This window comes from Heterocephalus glaber, unplaced genomic scaffold, assembly GCF_053883595.1.
Source record: "Heterocephalus glaber isolate CG9 unplaced genomic scaffold, H.glaber_assembly_v1.0 deba00001572, whole genome shotgun sequence".
Lineage (NCBI taxonomy): Eukaryota > Metazoa > Chordata > Mammalia > Rodentia > Bathyergidae > Heterocephalus > Heterocephalus glaber.
In genome coordinates, this window is record NW_028258357.1 from 17087445 (window position 1) to 17102038 (window position 14594).

The 14594-nt window shown below is 38.8% G+C and overlaps 1 protein-coding gene across 25 annotated transcripts in view; it reads right to left on the reverse strand.

Annotated features, from left to right (window-relative positions):
* Anks1b (ankyrin repeat and sterile alpha motif domain containing 1B) overlaps positions 1-14594 on the reverse strand; it is a 1083815-nt gene that overhangs the window by 388169 nt on the left and 681052 nt on the right. The window lies entirely within an intron of this gene.

Genomic DNA, 14594 nt, shown 5'->3' on the forward strand with positions numbered 1-14594 from the left:
CTTGGAATTAAAATTAAGTTGACATAAAACACAAAAAAATAACGTTTCATAGCACCTGAGTCCGTGGGCTGATTCAGTCTGTACCCGTTGTGGATGGAGGCAGTTTGGAGAGACAAGATGATAGAATCGATGAGGCCAGTACTCCTCTCTACTACCAGGATGCCAGTAAATACCATCTAAAGTTGATAAAGGGAGTCCTTGGGGTTAATCCATGTCATATGGAGATGGCCGCCAGGAGGACTAAGTACAGAAATGTTTAAGGTATTAGATCTGGACAGTGGGTCTAGGGAGAAGAATGCACAATATGGACTGTGTTTATTTGTGCACTTGTTCTGATGTTTAAAAAGTATTACATATTACTTCAAAATTACTGCCTTTTACAAAGTGTGCTCCTGTCAATATCACTCTCTGGATGTCCTTGCCATGGTTAGTTGTTTAAATTGTCCTTGGGATTACTGTTCCATTGTCTAGGTGAACCACATATTTGGAAGAAGGGGAGGATATGGGTCAAATGCTTAATCCACCACGGCACCCACTCACCCCTCTGCCAGGAAGGCCCCTTTCCTGTTCTCTTTTCCAAGACTGCTCTTGAGGACACAGGGAGAGAGACCCCAGTTAGCGCTGTCACTGTCTTGGTTGTGGGGTAGCAGGAAGCAGAGGACCCTTAATTTTTTGCATCTGGGATTTGGCTCTGAAGACTGCTATTGAAATGGTAAGCTCTGATTACAGCTTTTCAGAGGGCACTGTTTTCCTGTGCTGGAGAACAGCCTTCTGAATTAGTATCAATAAAACGCTTTCTAACAGGATCGCTGACATCAGAAGTCCCCACCGACACCAGTGTAATTACTATTCCTGGACTCTTGGCCTTGTCAGGCAGCGCAGATAATCACCTGCAACCATAGGCAGATGATTAGCCAGTCAGTCAACTGACAGTGAGGGCTCCCTAGGAGGCTCTGCAGGGTGACGGGGGAGGAGAAGACCCTGCAATGTCCCTTCCCCGAGGCACTTCAACCTCAAAGGGGCTGTGGAGAGTCAAACACATGACAGATAGGTATAAAATCCCTACCCAATCTCAAGTACACAGAAAGGGCTGTGGACATTCAAGTTACAACAGAGTAAAAATGGACTCCTTCCCCCATCTCGCCCATGATGACCTCTTTGGTTTTATGTGTCAGTTCCTGTTTTTTTATGATGTGCACACAGACTGGACCCAAGTACTGGACATCTCAATGTGCGTCATGCATTCTGTGTATCTCCATGCTAATTACATGCTCTTCCAGGGGCTGGGGATTTAGCTCAGTGGCACCGTACCTGCTTCACAAGCTCAAGGTCCTGAGTTTGATCCTTGGTACCCAACAAAACAAAACAAAACAAAACAAAACAAAACATGCCCTTCCACTGGCCTGAAAGCTGCTCCTATCTCTCAGCCCTTGCCTGTCTGTGACTCTTTCCCATCTATCAAGAATTTATGTAAACTTGATCTCTTCTATGGAGCTTGGCCTGAGTCACTCAATTATAGTTCTAATCAGTTATAGTGATGAAGGATTTGTTTGTTTTCATGTCTGTCTCTTCTGTAGTTTGTAAGGTTTGTCAGAGGAAGAACTGAGTGCATTATCATTCTAAAATAATTAAAATAGTGATATATGTCAAACACTTAGCATCATAGTGCCTGGAATAGAAGCACAACAAAAATGCTCCTCCTCTTCCTCCTCCTCCTCCTCCTCCACCTTTGCCTCCTCATCCTCCTCTCATCATCACTGATCTTTGTATTTAGGAGGCCTTGTATAACGTCTGGCACATGACAGACACCAGGAAGCAGGTATTTCTTTATCTGAATTCTTGGAACATCTCAGACAAGGTGAGTTTTATTGCTGAGAAGGCTAAGTATTTTGGCAGAGGTCCTGGTTTTGGGGTGGAGGGAAAGGTGGTTGCTTCAGATATTAATAACTGAGAGAAGTGAATAACTCTGAAAAAGCAAAGGCTCTAACAGGCAAATGAGTACATTTTTGGAGGACAGAAGGACACGCCAGATGTGATAAAGCTACTGAAAACAGATCTGCTGTTGGCTGTGAGACTATACTAGCCCTCAGGAAGAGGAGCTTTTTGGAGAAACACCTAATGTAACTCTAGTAACTTCATTTTTTGGAGGATCATCTAGAAATAGATGGTTAATCAGCCTCAGACAGATGTTTCCTTGCTCATCCTCCTTTTCTGTCTGCATGTGTGAAGTACATGTGTGCACTGCCATCTGGATGAGCCTATCTGGGCACAGTGATGGGTCATTAGCTATTTTTCCATCTGGTGCATGTGTAGTATGGGAGCCACGATTCTGCAAGGTAGGAAACATTTTCATTCACAGAAGCATTGCACAATCCCTAGGATTATTGCCAGGACAGAATCACCTTTGCTTTTCAAACACTATCTGTGTTTTGACATCTCACCATCTTTGTTTATAATTGTACTCAATCTTACATCATTCACCTCAATCCTCACTGTTCACACGAATGCTGCTGACACCCACTTCCTCCAGAGAGCCCTCCCTGATTACTGACTCATTTCTTCTTCCTTCTGGGTTATAAAGAGTTATACATTCATTTCTCCCATAGTTAATTCTGTGCTGTGAAAACATTTACACGGTTGACTCTGGTCACTATTTGAACGTGTATTGTAATTTAGCTGGTAAGTATGCTGGTCTTAGCTCCCTGGGAGACTGCAAGATCTTTAAGCAGATCTTGCAATATTCTTCTCTGTAGTCCTTACCAAAATTGGCAGTTAGATGAGTATAGTAGGTACTCAATTCAACCCTTAGGGATGAATGGATAAATCTCCCAGGAATCCAGTCAAAAAGATTCTCCTATGAACTCCTTCACATATGCTTATCTACTTTGTACTTTAGATATTCGACATATACAACAGGATAAAAGATGCAGATCTGAAACACATAGATTTAAATTTTTAAATGTTACAATGTATTTGTTAATATACTGCATAATTTAAATGCAAGTTTAGGTTAGTTATCCTTGAGGACAAAACTCCTACTCTTGAGAATTCAAGTATTCTCATACAATTATCATAATTTGAGTAACTATAGCCAGGGGAACATTGCAGAATGACGGAGTGTCCCTGGGTATGTTTCCCCTGGGAAGCACTGAACACCATCAGTTCTGTAGGAGCCCTACAGTGTTCTGGCAATGGCACATACACCACAAGGCTGCTAAGCCTGAAAGGCTCAGTTCTTTGGGTATAAAACCAGTCAAATACTCAAGGTCTGCAGTGAGTAAGAGTGAATTAAGGTGATACAGCTTTCCAGAATCCTTCAGAGTTATTCGAAAGAAGGTCACTGAGATATGTGCATTTTGAATATTTTGGTGTTGCTAGAATAATTCCCGTAAGCCATCATATGTATTATGAGAGCAAGAACAATGAAGCCTTGTGGCAATTTGTGCACACCAACTGCACCCCTGTGCAGGTTAATCAGTAATTATAAACTGGTTTGCCAGCTAAACCGAAGCCACTCTTGTCACAAGCTTGATACACTGCTTACTGAAAGCACAGAGCTAGCCTTAATCTAATTCCTAACACCACCTTCTACCTCCAGTTCACAAAGATTAAGTGACCAGCTTAAAAGCTCACACCGAGCAGGCAAAGAAGTCAGATGGCAAATGCAGATCTGTCCCTAAGAGTATCATTGTCTTTCCAATTCCTGGTGAGCATGACTGCCTTTTCCATATCAAACCTAATAATTAAAAATCTCAAATGAGCCCTCAGCATGGTTCTGTAATGCCACTCCATGCTACTAGGAAGCTCTTTCTCACTTTCTAAGATGCCTTTTTAAGTCCCGCCCAATGCAGTATATCTTCTGTAGCTCTGATTTTACAGAATGGGTTCTCGGTGGACTCTTCAGTGGCTTCTATGATGCCAAAACCAGTGGTTACTTTTCTAGACTCAGGTCACTTGATTTCTTATGAGCAATCTACCCAACTGGTCCCTTTCCCATGGAACAAAGTTGGAAGGATGGAAAGAATATCTAGGAAGTAGGAAACTTTGCCAAGTATCACTTAAGGTGAATGTGTGGCATGAGAAGAGGGTCAAGGTCTGACGGTGATAAGGCCACAAGGACAGACACTTCTTTTGAGAAGTCTGGTTACAAAGGGAAGATGAGTAAGTGGGTAGAGTCTAGCACAGACAGAGAATTGAAGGAGGATTTTGAAAACAACAACAACAACAAAATCAGGTTATATCTGAACTTGCTCAGAGGTTGCAGAGAAGGCTTACCAAATTTCAAACTATATACGCGAGAACTAAACATAGAATCTATTTATTCTGTCTTCCAGATTGAGATAATGTATGTGTAAGAGTTTTTAAAACTGTAAAGCACAGTAAGAATTTAACATGGCTTTCTCCTTTCCCTTATATCAAAATTACTTACAGGAAATCAGTAGATTGCATTTTTTGACTGAACAATAAATCCATCACCCCATTCTTCCCAAAATAACCTTATTGTTAGTCATTCAGCAGTTCTTAAATGATCGAATTGATCGGAATGATCTTTTGCTTATTTCCTTTTGAAAGAGTGAGGGATTTCTGGAGTTGATGTTTGCCAGCCCAAATGTTACTATTAATTTGTTCTAGGGTAGCAGATAACTGGACATGCTGTCTCATTATGTAGGCCTGATGAATACTAAATGTTCAGCTCCCTCTTTATAGCCTTACTCCTGTCTGATAAAAGAATGAGTAACAGAACTCTTGTCAAATAAACTTGAGATACTTTAGTTTCTAGGTCTTGAATGCCAAGAGCTTCAAAACTCTAAAAGAACAAACCTAATTCTTCTTGCCAGCCATCTAAACAGATATTGGCTTACAAACACAAGATATCCCCCCAAAGCTGTGTGTATGAATCCTAATCATTTTGCTCGATCTGAGAGAGAGAGTAAAAGTATCACAACCTGAAATTCTGTGGACTTCAGGAGCAGAAATCAATGTCCTGATGTTTAGAGTTGTATACTAATCAGAGACCTATATAAAACATTCATTTTCTGTTTCTCCCCTTCTTTAACATGGCTTCTATCACTCATAAGTAGAGTTATAAGAGCTCGTGTTTCTCAGTACTATTTTAGATTATGAGCTCCTCATGAATGGATGCTCCCCAGACAGTGAAATGTGCAGCACACACAGACTAGTTTGGGTAGTCTGAGATGAAGTCAGGGACATGCTTGATGTGACCTGTGTATAGTATTGTGACTATGTCTCTCTAGCCTGAGCATTTTTAGGAAGAAGCATTTGTAGAAATTCATCATGACAACTCACTGCACCTTAGAAAGGACTATTACTGCAGGACAAATCACGTCTTCCACGAACACCACTACTGCTGGGTGCACTGACATCTGTATGCATCAAAGGACTTCACTCAAAATGTCCCACAGTCTGAGGACAAACTTGACCTGGAAGATCATCAGTACTTTTACGATGCTGTATAGGGTGAGAAACCTTCCTCAGGCTGGACTTCTAATCTCCGAATGAGGCGACTATTTTCTTCTTCTTGCTTCTGTTCTTGGTACCTTTCTGATTCCTCATCTCCCAAAGTACATGCAAAGCTTGTGCTGCTTTTGTTTGAGCAGACCCATCCCTTTCCCAGCTCATCCAGATATGCTGCCTGGCAACTCTTGGAAACTTTTTCCTTTGGATTCAGATTGACCTGAACTTGGTTCTTGAGTGTGTTGGGCCAGATGTATCTCTACCACTAAGTTTTGTCATTTGTAAAAAATATGAATGATATACTTCCTAACATTTGTGGGAGAGGCAACGATAATGTTTGTAAAAATATGCAAGAGTTACAGAATTATATTGATTATATTTTCTTTCCATAAAGCATTCCTTGTTAATTATCTATTTCCTTGGGCTCTTGTTTCAGAAAGTCATCCAGTGTAAGGGTGTCAAGCAGAAGAACATTTCCTACAAATATTAATTGTTTGGGGACAAGCAGAAGCTACAAAATAAAACACAGGTCCAGAGATGTAAAAGTTCTCAGTTCTGGCTTTGCTGGTCTTATATTAATTAGCAGTATGATGCTGTATATGATTATTTCCTTTATGAAAAACTATAAGTTATCAAAAAGTTTGCATTTATCATTTATGAAACAGTAACATGAGCTTTTTTACACATTTAGAATCTCATGTAAACATCAAATATGCTGATTATATACTGATTAGGCAAGTATTTACCTAATGATTACTATGAACTATGCTTAGCAATAGAGCAGCTAATAAAGGATTTATGTGCACACATTTATTGAGGACTTTTATGAGTTAAATTGTGTCACCTCTAAATATATATTTTGAGGTCCTAACCGGAATCTCTACATGAGGTAAAGGAGGAAACATACTTCAGAACGTGATCTTATTGGGAAATGGGTCTTTATAGAAACAATCAAATTAAAATGAGGTCATTAGGATGGCCTCTAATCCAAAGTGAATCCTCTCTTTATAAGAAGGGGGAATTTGGGCATGGACATGCACAGAGGGAAGACAAAGTAAAAACTCAGGGAGAAGATGGCCAACTATAAGGAGACAGGCTTAGAACAGATCCTTTCCTCATGGTCATCAGAGGAACCAACCCTGATCTTGGACAGCACCTCCAGAACTGGAGACAGTCGTGAACAAAAGTGGAAATGCTTGGTTGCTGGGCAGTGAGGTTCCATCCTGGTTAAAGAAGAAGCAGCGGGGAGGATGAGCAAAGGTGAGACGTAGTAAGAGCAAGAAGTCCTTCAAAGGACCAGAAGTATGACAAACTGGGTGGGGCCAGTGTCATTCCTAGTGTCTGCAATATAAGGTGGCTCTCGGGAAATATCTGTTGCATAAATTAAGGGAGAAATGATGAAATTGTGTGGTTTTACTGAATTGAGAACTAATGTTTTAGTCAGACAGGTTTGCTTTTGCAATCCTGGCTCTGCTGGTGGTTTTATTAAACTTTGTCGAATCTCATTCTCTTCACTTATAAATATGGAGACACTAATCTTCACTAACAGATTGATGGAGAGAATTATATGGGATAATTAATCTAAAACCATATAGAACTTTAAAATCCCATTCAATCAATATTTATTAGAGGGCCCGGGGATTTAGCCCAGTGGCATAGTGCCTGCCTGGCAAGTGTGAGGTCCTGAGTTTGATCCCTGGTACCAAAAAAGCAAAAACCAAAAAGCCAAATATTTATTGGGAAACTACTATATGCTAGGCACTGTGCTAGGTTTTAGAAACACAAAGATAAAACAACCCAGTTTCCACGATCAAGAAACTCCCTTTCTAGGGTGGAAGCAGATATCTGAACAGATAAAATAATTGCAATGCAATATAATAAGGACTAGCAGTGAGCTAAGAACAGGATGCCACGGGTACATAGAGAAGGGGCCGTGTGCCAACCAAATGACAGGATAGTATTAGGGAATATTTCCTAGAGAAAGTGATGCTTAAGCTGATTCATGAACAATGACACACAATTAGGTGAAGAAGGAAGAAAAAGGAATTCCACACAGAGGGACTAACAGACTTCCTTTGCAGCTGTGTTTTTCTAGTTCCTATGCCTGTGCAATTCCCTTTCCAAAAATATTCTTTGGTCTGCTTAGTTAAAGCAAAACACCCTTGCTGGCTCTCATCAGACTCTTGCAGGATCTTGTTCTAAATGTCCTCAGCTCTTGGCTGGGTTATCTTTAAAAGAAGCCTTCAGGAACCCTGTGTAAAGTCATCTGCCTGTTTGTCCCGCTCCTCTTCTCCTGCCTTCTCTTCTTCCTTCCTACCCTATACCTTATTTGTTTCTTCCTCCTCTTTGATTGGACATTACTTGTGTCTGCATGTGTAAATCATGTGCTGGACCTAGAGATACAGGGAATGAAAGTATATCTGGAACTCCTGGTGAGCTCAAAATTCAGAGCAGGGGAAGCAAACTATGGCCTATTGATCTTTTCTGCCTGTTTTTATAAATAAAGTATTACTGGAAACACAGCGACATTGATTCATTTACATACTGTCTATGGCTTTTTATGTTTATGCTATAACAGCAGAGTTGAAGAGCTGCAGAAAGAGGCCATGTGACTTGCAAAGTTTAAATCATTTACCACCTGGTCCTTTACAAAGAAAGTTTGCTAAACCCTGTTCTAGTGTTTGTGTATGCAGAGGTAATGGGGAGAATGGACAAGTATATGGGTGATATAATCTAGTAAGATAAATTTTAAGAAAGGGTACTACAGAAGAAGGATCCTAATCCATATGGGGACAGTCAAAAACAAACTGAGAGCTAAAAGGAGTTACAACCAAGGGAAAATGAAAAAAAATAAGCTGTGTTATGTACATCTGCCCACAATGCCCACAGTGAATGTAATCATTATGTACTGTAAACCTAGACTAATAATAATTAAAAAAAAAAGTTACAACCAAACTAAGAGCTAAAGAGTTAAGAGGGAAGAAAGATGATTCTTGGGAGAGAGTAGCATGTGCAAGAGCCAGGCACCGGAAGAAAAGGATGTAGTTCGCTACTGCACCAGAGGAAACAGTAAGAGATAAAGCCAGGAACTTAGCTGGGCTCAGGTCAAAGGGATTCTAAGTATGAAAACTACATTATGGACTTTGGAAATATCTTACTATCGCCTGTAGGTAATTAAGAACTGAAGTATTTTAAGTAGGCTAGTGCTAAAGCACTCTGGCTTCAGTAGCAGTTAACATTTGTCAGGCATTTATTCTATAGCAGATCTGTCCTAATGCTTTGCATTAATATATTTATATGAAAACCATTACTGAGTAGTTGGATAGCATCGGAAATCAGGTAGAAGGAGGTGAAGCAAAGAGAACAAACATGAATCTCAGAGAACCATCCCTAAGGGATGGAGGCATAGTGTGCTACCCACATTTAGGTGCACGAAGAGGGTTAGGAGAATGGGGGCAACTGGAAAAGGCAGGGCAGTTGCTACTGAGCCCAAACAGGAAGTAAATGACATCAAGGAGGGGACAGTGAAAAATCAGACATTGTAAAGAAGCAAAGAGAAGTGGAGTGAGAAAAAAAAGTGGGTGGAAATTTGTCAAGAAGGAGATCACAGCTGACTTAAAAGAGAACACTTTTAGCAGAAAGGTTGGAGACTGGCTGGATTATAAAGGCGTTAAAGAGGTGACTGGAAGTGAGAAAATGGAGGTACCACACTGCACATGTGCTGGAGACATATGTTCTTTTAAAGAAGAAAAGGAATGTGCTTCTGGCTGTATTTCTTAAAACTAGTCTGTCATTCAGCAGCTCTAGTAACTTTTCTGACTCATAAGGTAAATTCCTCATCACAAATATCTGGTCACTTGAAGCAACTCTGAGGATCAAATTATGCAAATATGCTGCAAGGCTCAATTAAAGGTCCATTCATGTGAGTATCAGTTTGTAATGGGAGTTATATTCCTGCATTATTAGAAAATGGGGCAACAAATTTCAGTGCTTAAAAATTTAATCAGAGTAACTTTCAGAGGAAGGAAAAGGCTCTGTTCTATTGCTAGATAAGCACTGTGCCTAATGTCTTCTCTGCAAGCTGTTCTTCCAACATGGTCATTCCTACACAGGCCCTTATTTCCAACTTCCTGCTGAATAGGCAATCAGTATTCTTCCAAGGCTAATGGGAGACACAAGGGCAATTAATAGGTCTGCCAGCATCAATACTGTACCCTGCATCTTCTAAGAGCTCAGAATATTAACCATCCAAAAGAACATTTCTTCTAGATCCCTCATTAGATTGGTTTTACAGATAAGTAAACCAAGTCATAGAAAAGCAAGACTGTGCAAATGAGAAGTCACTTTAGTTCTCTCTCTCACCACTGCCAGGCTGTTGCTGCCTATTACTTTTGTAATTAAGCTGTTGTCCAGATAAAGAATTACTCTCTTTTGGCACTGACTTTTAGATACCAACAGATTTTAAATGTCAGCAGTTGAAAAATTATGTGTAATTTTTCCAAAAGTGGGTTTGTAACTACTGTCCTAAATGGGTTTGAAGAATTATAGCTGCATGTGAAATATAAGGCCACCCACTCCACTCAAAACCTAGCCCACTTCAGAAACAGGAAGGTGAAGGGAATGGCACAGGTATTTTTCTCTTATACCTTTGAATCTCAGTAATTTCATAAAATTTTCTTAAACAATATTTCAACAGTATTTACCCTTTAGAGACATGTATTTCTCTACTTTACAAGTTTAACTTCTTACTTTGATCAGGATATGCTATTAAGATCCCTAAAAGATAACTTTATCAAGCCAATTGCAAATACTGCTCTTATTACAGCAAAGTTATATAAAAGTGGAAAAGAAATATAAGTCCATCCGTGTAAAATGCACCATGGAAATGGGGGAGGGAGTTTCAATTAAATATATACTAAGCTCAATCTCATTCAGATCTTTTGCTCAAATAGGTGACATCTAAGAGCTCTGTGGCTCCACTTCAGTGTCCCATAGGCACCACTCACTCTGACCTCCAGCAAGTCCTTTAGGAATGCTCTCCATCCAAGTGTTCAAAAATGACAATTCATGTAGCGCTGTCAGTACTATTTTTATATTTTACTTTGTCAAGGCTGCATTTTCAACATTTTAGTAACAGCCAAATCATCCAATGTCAACAGGAGGTGCTAAAAAATGAGTTGGTATAATTTCATTCTTCTCCCTTTTTTGTTAGCATTTACAAATATAACTGTTTGCTAGTTATCATGGTAAGAATATGAGTCAGTCTTCCTCAAAGTAATATATATGTATAATATGTCTGTATATATACATATATATACAGACATATACATGTTTATATAATATATATCTCCAAAGTAAATATAAGGATATAGATATAGATATGTCAGTTCAGTGCTGGGGATTAAACCCATGGCTCTATGCATACTAGACAAGTGTCAACCCAATATAAACTTCTTAATATGGTCTACAGACTATAAATCTGCTATAATACTGCTAATGTTTAGATGTTACCCTTACATTTACTTTCCTTTATCTTGTACTATGACATCTTCCATTACCTACTGTAATTTAATGCTGAAAAAACTCCTGCTAGTAAGTACATATGCTAAATGATGATGATTATATGGAAAGGTGAGGGACCCAAGCCCTGTGATATAGTGTGATATAGTGTGTGAGTGCCTGCACAATGTTTGTGCACACACATGAAAGAACGTGTGTGACATGTACGCAAATGATATTCAAGGACTGAAAGCAATACTACATTTTGCTTGAGGGTAAGGATCATTTCTTGTTCACTGTTACATTCCTAGTACTTAACACTGTACCTGGCACACAGCAAATTTTATGTTGCATAAAAGGAGGTTAATAGTGTTCCACATTTCCACTGGCAAAACCAGGATTTCCACTTTAAAAGGAGAATGGAGGTACATCTACAGCAAAATGTTGTATATTTGGTTTTCTACAGGCTGATTTTTTTTTTTTTTTTTGATACCAGGGATCGAACTCGGGACCTTGCACTTGCAAGGCAGGCGGTGGAACCACTGGGCTAAATCCCAGGCCCCTACAGGCTGATTTCTATGCACATAGCAGATGCTAAGATTTATAAGAATGGCAAGGAAACTGAACACACAGAATTTGGACTTTCAGTCTAGTTGAGGTGGTAAGATATACACAAGTGAAGACTTAACTCCTAATTCAAGAGAAAGCGTAATGGCATGAGAAATGCATGAGTTCCAGCTGCTATGGACTAGAGTCCTTAAGGAAAGCTATGTGAATAAGGCAGAAATTGGGTTAGACCTTTAAGAATAAAAGATGGGGGAGGGAATAGTCCAGAAGGGGTGGGGAGAGAGACAAAGGAGCAGTCATGGAGACAGGAATAGATGTGAGGCTTCAAATTTAGGAAGCAGTCGTTAGACTTAGAAAAATAAAGATGGCAGAAGAAACAAAGATAGTAATGAAATAGATAAGCATGTACATTCTATATATTAATCACTTCATACCTAAAATCTGTCTCTGCTGGAGAAAAAAAAGTAATGTTAAAACTCAGCTACTTTGTATGTGCTGTGAACTGGGGCAAACGGAGTGAGACATATGTCAGAGGACCGCTGTGGGATCCCTGGGCTGGCAAGCAGCAAGGAACTGTGCCTCAGCAGGATAGGCCCTGAGGACCACTGCAACTTGCGGGGGGAGGGAGGGAGGTCAGGCAGGGTGACACTGGGGAAGGCTCAGGCACAGGACTCTATTTCTTTAAAGGCTTTGATTTCAACACAGACGTGACTTTCCCAAAGTCTTAGGTGACCTGAGTTACTTACACGGCTGTTCTTGCACCAATTTCCATTTATTTAATATTTCTAAGGGTTCAAAAGGGTCTAATCTGTATGCACAACTGTTCTGCCAACAAGAATGAAATGCATAAGGAAAATGTTCAGAATTTTGAGTCAAAGAGATGGAAAATTATTTTGCACATCTATAAAACCAGGGTTAAGTATTAAGAACCTCAAGGAGTAACGATAATTAAATATTTAAAAGCAAAAGAGTGTGCGGGGTAGGGTTCTTTTCTAATGATGTTTAGGAATTGATATAAGTAATTTACATAAAAGGTAATCATAGCCACATAGATAAATCGTTCATATATTGTGTTTATGTGTGAGAGTAAGTAGAACTGATCTGGTGAAACATTTTCTAAAACTTTCAAAGATACTTTACTATGAAAGTCACTTATATAGACCCTTTAAACTTAAGTTCATTAGTAGAATGTTAATGAAAAATAACTTGAGAATGTTTCCTAAATAAAGCATATCTATGCAGAGATGTACCATGATGTTTCAAACAACATTAATTATATCCTCTTGATGTCTACTGTATTGTAAAAAGCTAATAGGACCTGGACTACATCATAGTTAATAGGAGCGTGGTGCTTGTTGCTTAGGCAACAGTATGAATAAATGCAGGTCAGAATGTGCTTCAAGAAAAACAAAAGCTAGAATATGATCTCAGGTGGAAACTAAGCAGGCCTAACAGAGATTTTACCACATTAATGAAGTCTGTTTCTTAAAGTGGGCCAATCGTGTTAGTGTGCTTTGTTTATAAGTTTATGGGAAAATTAGATTATGGAAACCAATCAATAATTTTATAAAGGTAGAAATTAATCTCTTATGATACTAGTAGCAAATAAATGGGGTATAACAGCACGTAAAGCACTGATGACATCATTTTATGATTTTCTTCATTATTATAATTAATTCTACATAATCAAAGTTTTTAAAAAATTCTGTCCATGAAGAAAGTATTTGATTAGCTCATCTGAATTAACACTATGTCCTAATTTTATATAATGTATATAAAATAATCTATATGTCACTCAGAATTAAACAAGTAAAGAAATCTATGATTAGACCATGGTTTTGACACAAATGTCCCGGAGTTTTGCCTTTCAGATAGAATTTGTACTAGTTGTACATAATTCACTCATGAATGTTTTTTACAATCTCTCCCCAAATTCTTATTTAAAATCTGATTAACCTTTCAGTTAGAGGCTTTCAAAAAGGATTATATTTGTTCATAAGTGTTCAACATTCAGAAGAAAATTAAGCTGAATTAAAGTCTTTCAATGTGGTCAAATGACCCAGGAAATCCAGCCCTAACTTTTCATGGACCAGAATAAATTTGGACAAAGGTTGAAAACCCTATTTCAAGTAGAGATAAGGAGAAAAAATAAAGATGTTGAAATAGGCAGGAAACACATATAATGATGAAATGACTTAGTTCCTCTAATTCTTAATGCCATCTGTTTAGTGTCCTAAGTCTGCTTTGAATCTGCTCTCCGTGTCCTAAGACTTTCACAGAAATTGAAGAACTTTCACTTTTTTTCCTTTTTCCTATTTCAATATCCACAATATCTTGTCTATCTAATCAGTGACAATACTTCATTAACACAAGAAAAATAACAGCAGCTCATTATTTAAAATGTATCTCATGATTAAAAATAATACCTCATTATTTTAAAAACATTCATAAAGAGTTATGAATGCACTATCACTTCAAGCTCATACGCCTCACTACATTTATGTCTTTTTTAAAAAGCTAATAGGCATATACATTTTGGGGGAAGAAACAGAAGTTTAACAATTTTAATAATCTTCAAATCTCTAACAGTCAAGTCAAGGTTAGAGAAAAATAATTTCAAATGGAAACAAAAAGATCTGACTAGCCCTAAGTACTATTATGATCATCTCTGGTATTTAGCAAGCTGCAGGTGTCAGCCCCAGCATTTTATTTAAGAAAAGCTTCGAGTTATTTCTACTAACAATTTGCCTGCTTACATGGCTATGTTATGGGGGGCTCTCTCAATTTAGGGATCAGTGATAAGTGTGATGACACCTAGGGAAAGTAACAGGGCTGTGACGTAGCCTAACAAGGGGAACTGATGAGCATGGCGGGAGGTATGGAAATGATTAGAAAGCTCCATTGTCACCCGCACACTTCCTCATCCTCCTGCCTACCTATGTGCATCCCAGTAGGAAGTTTGCACATGCAAGGTTTTGACTGCATGGCGACCAGGATTCAGAACTACATGAATATACTTAGTACATCAACCCCTCTTCCTAAATACTGACAGC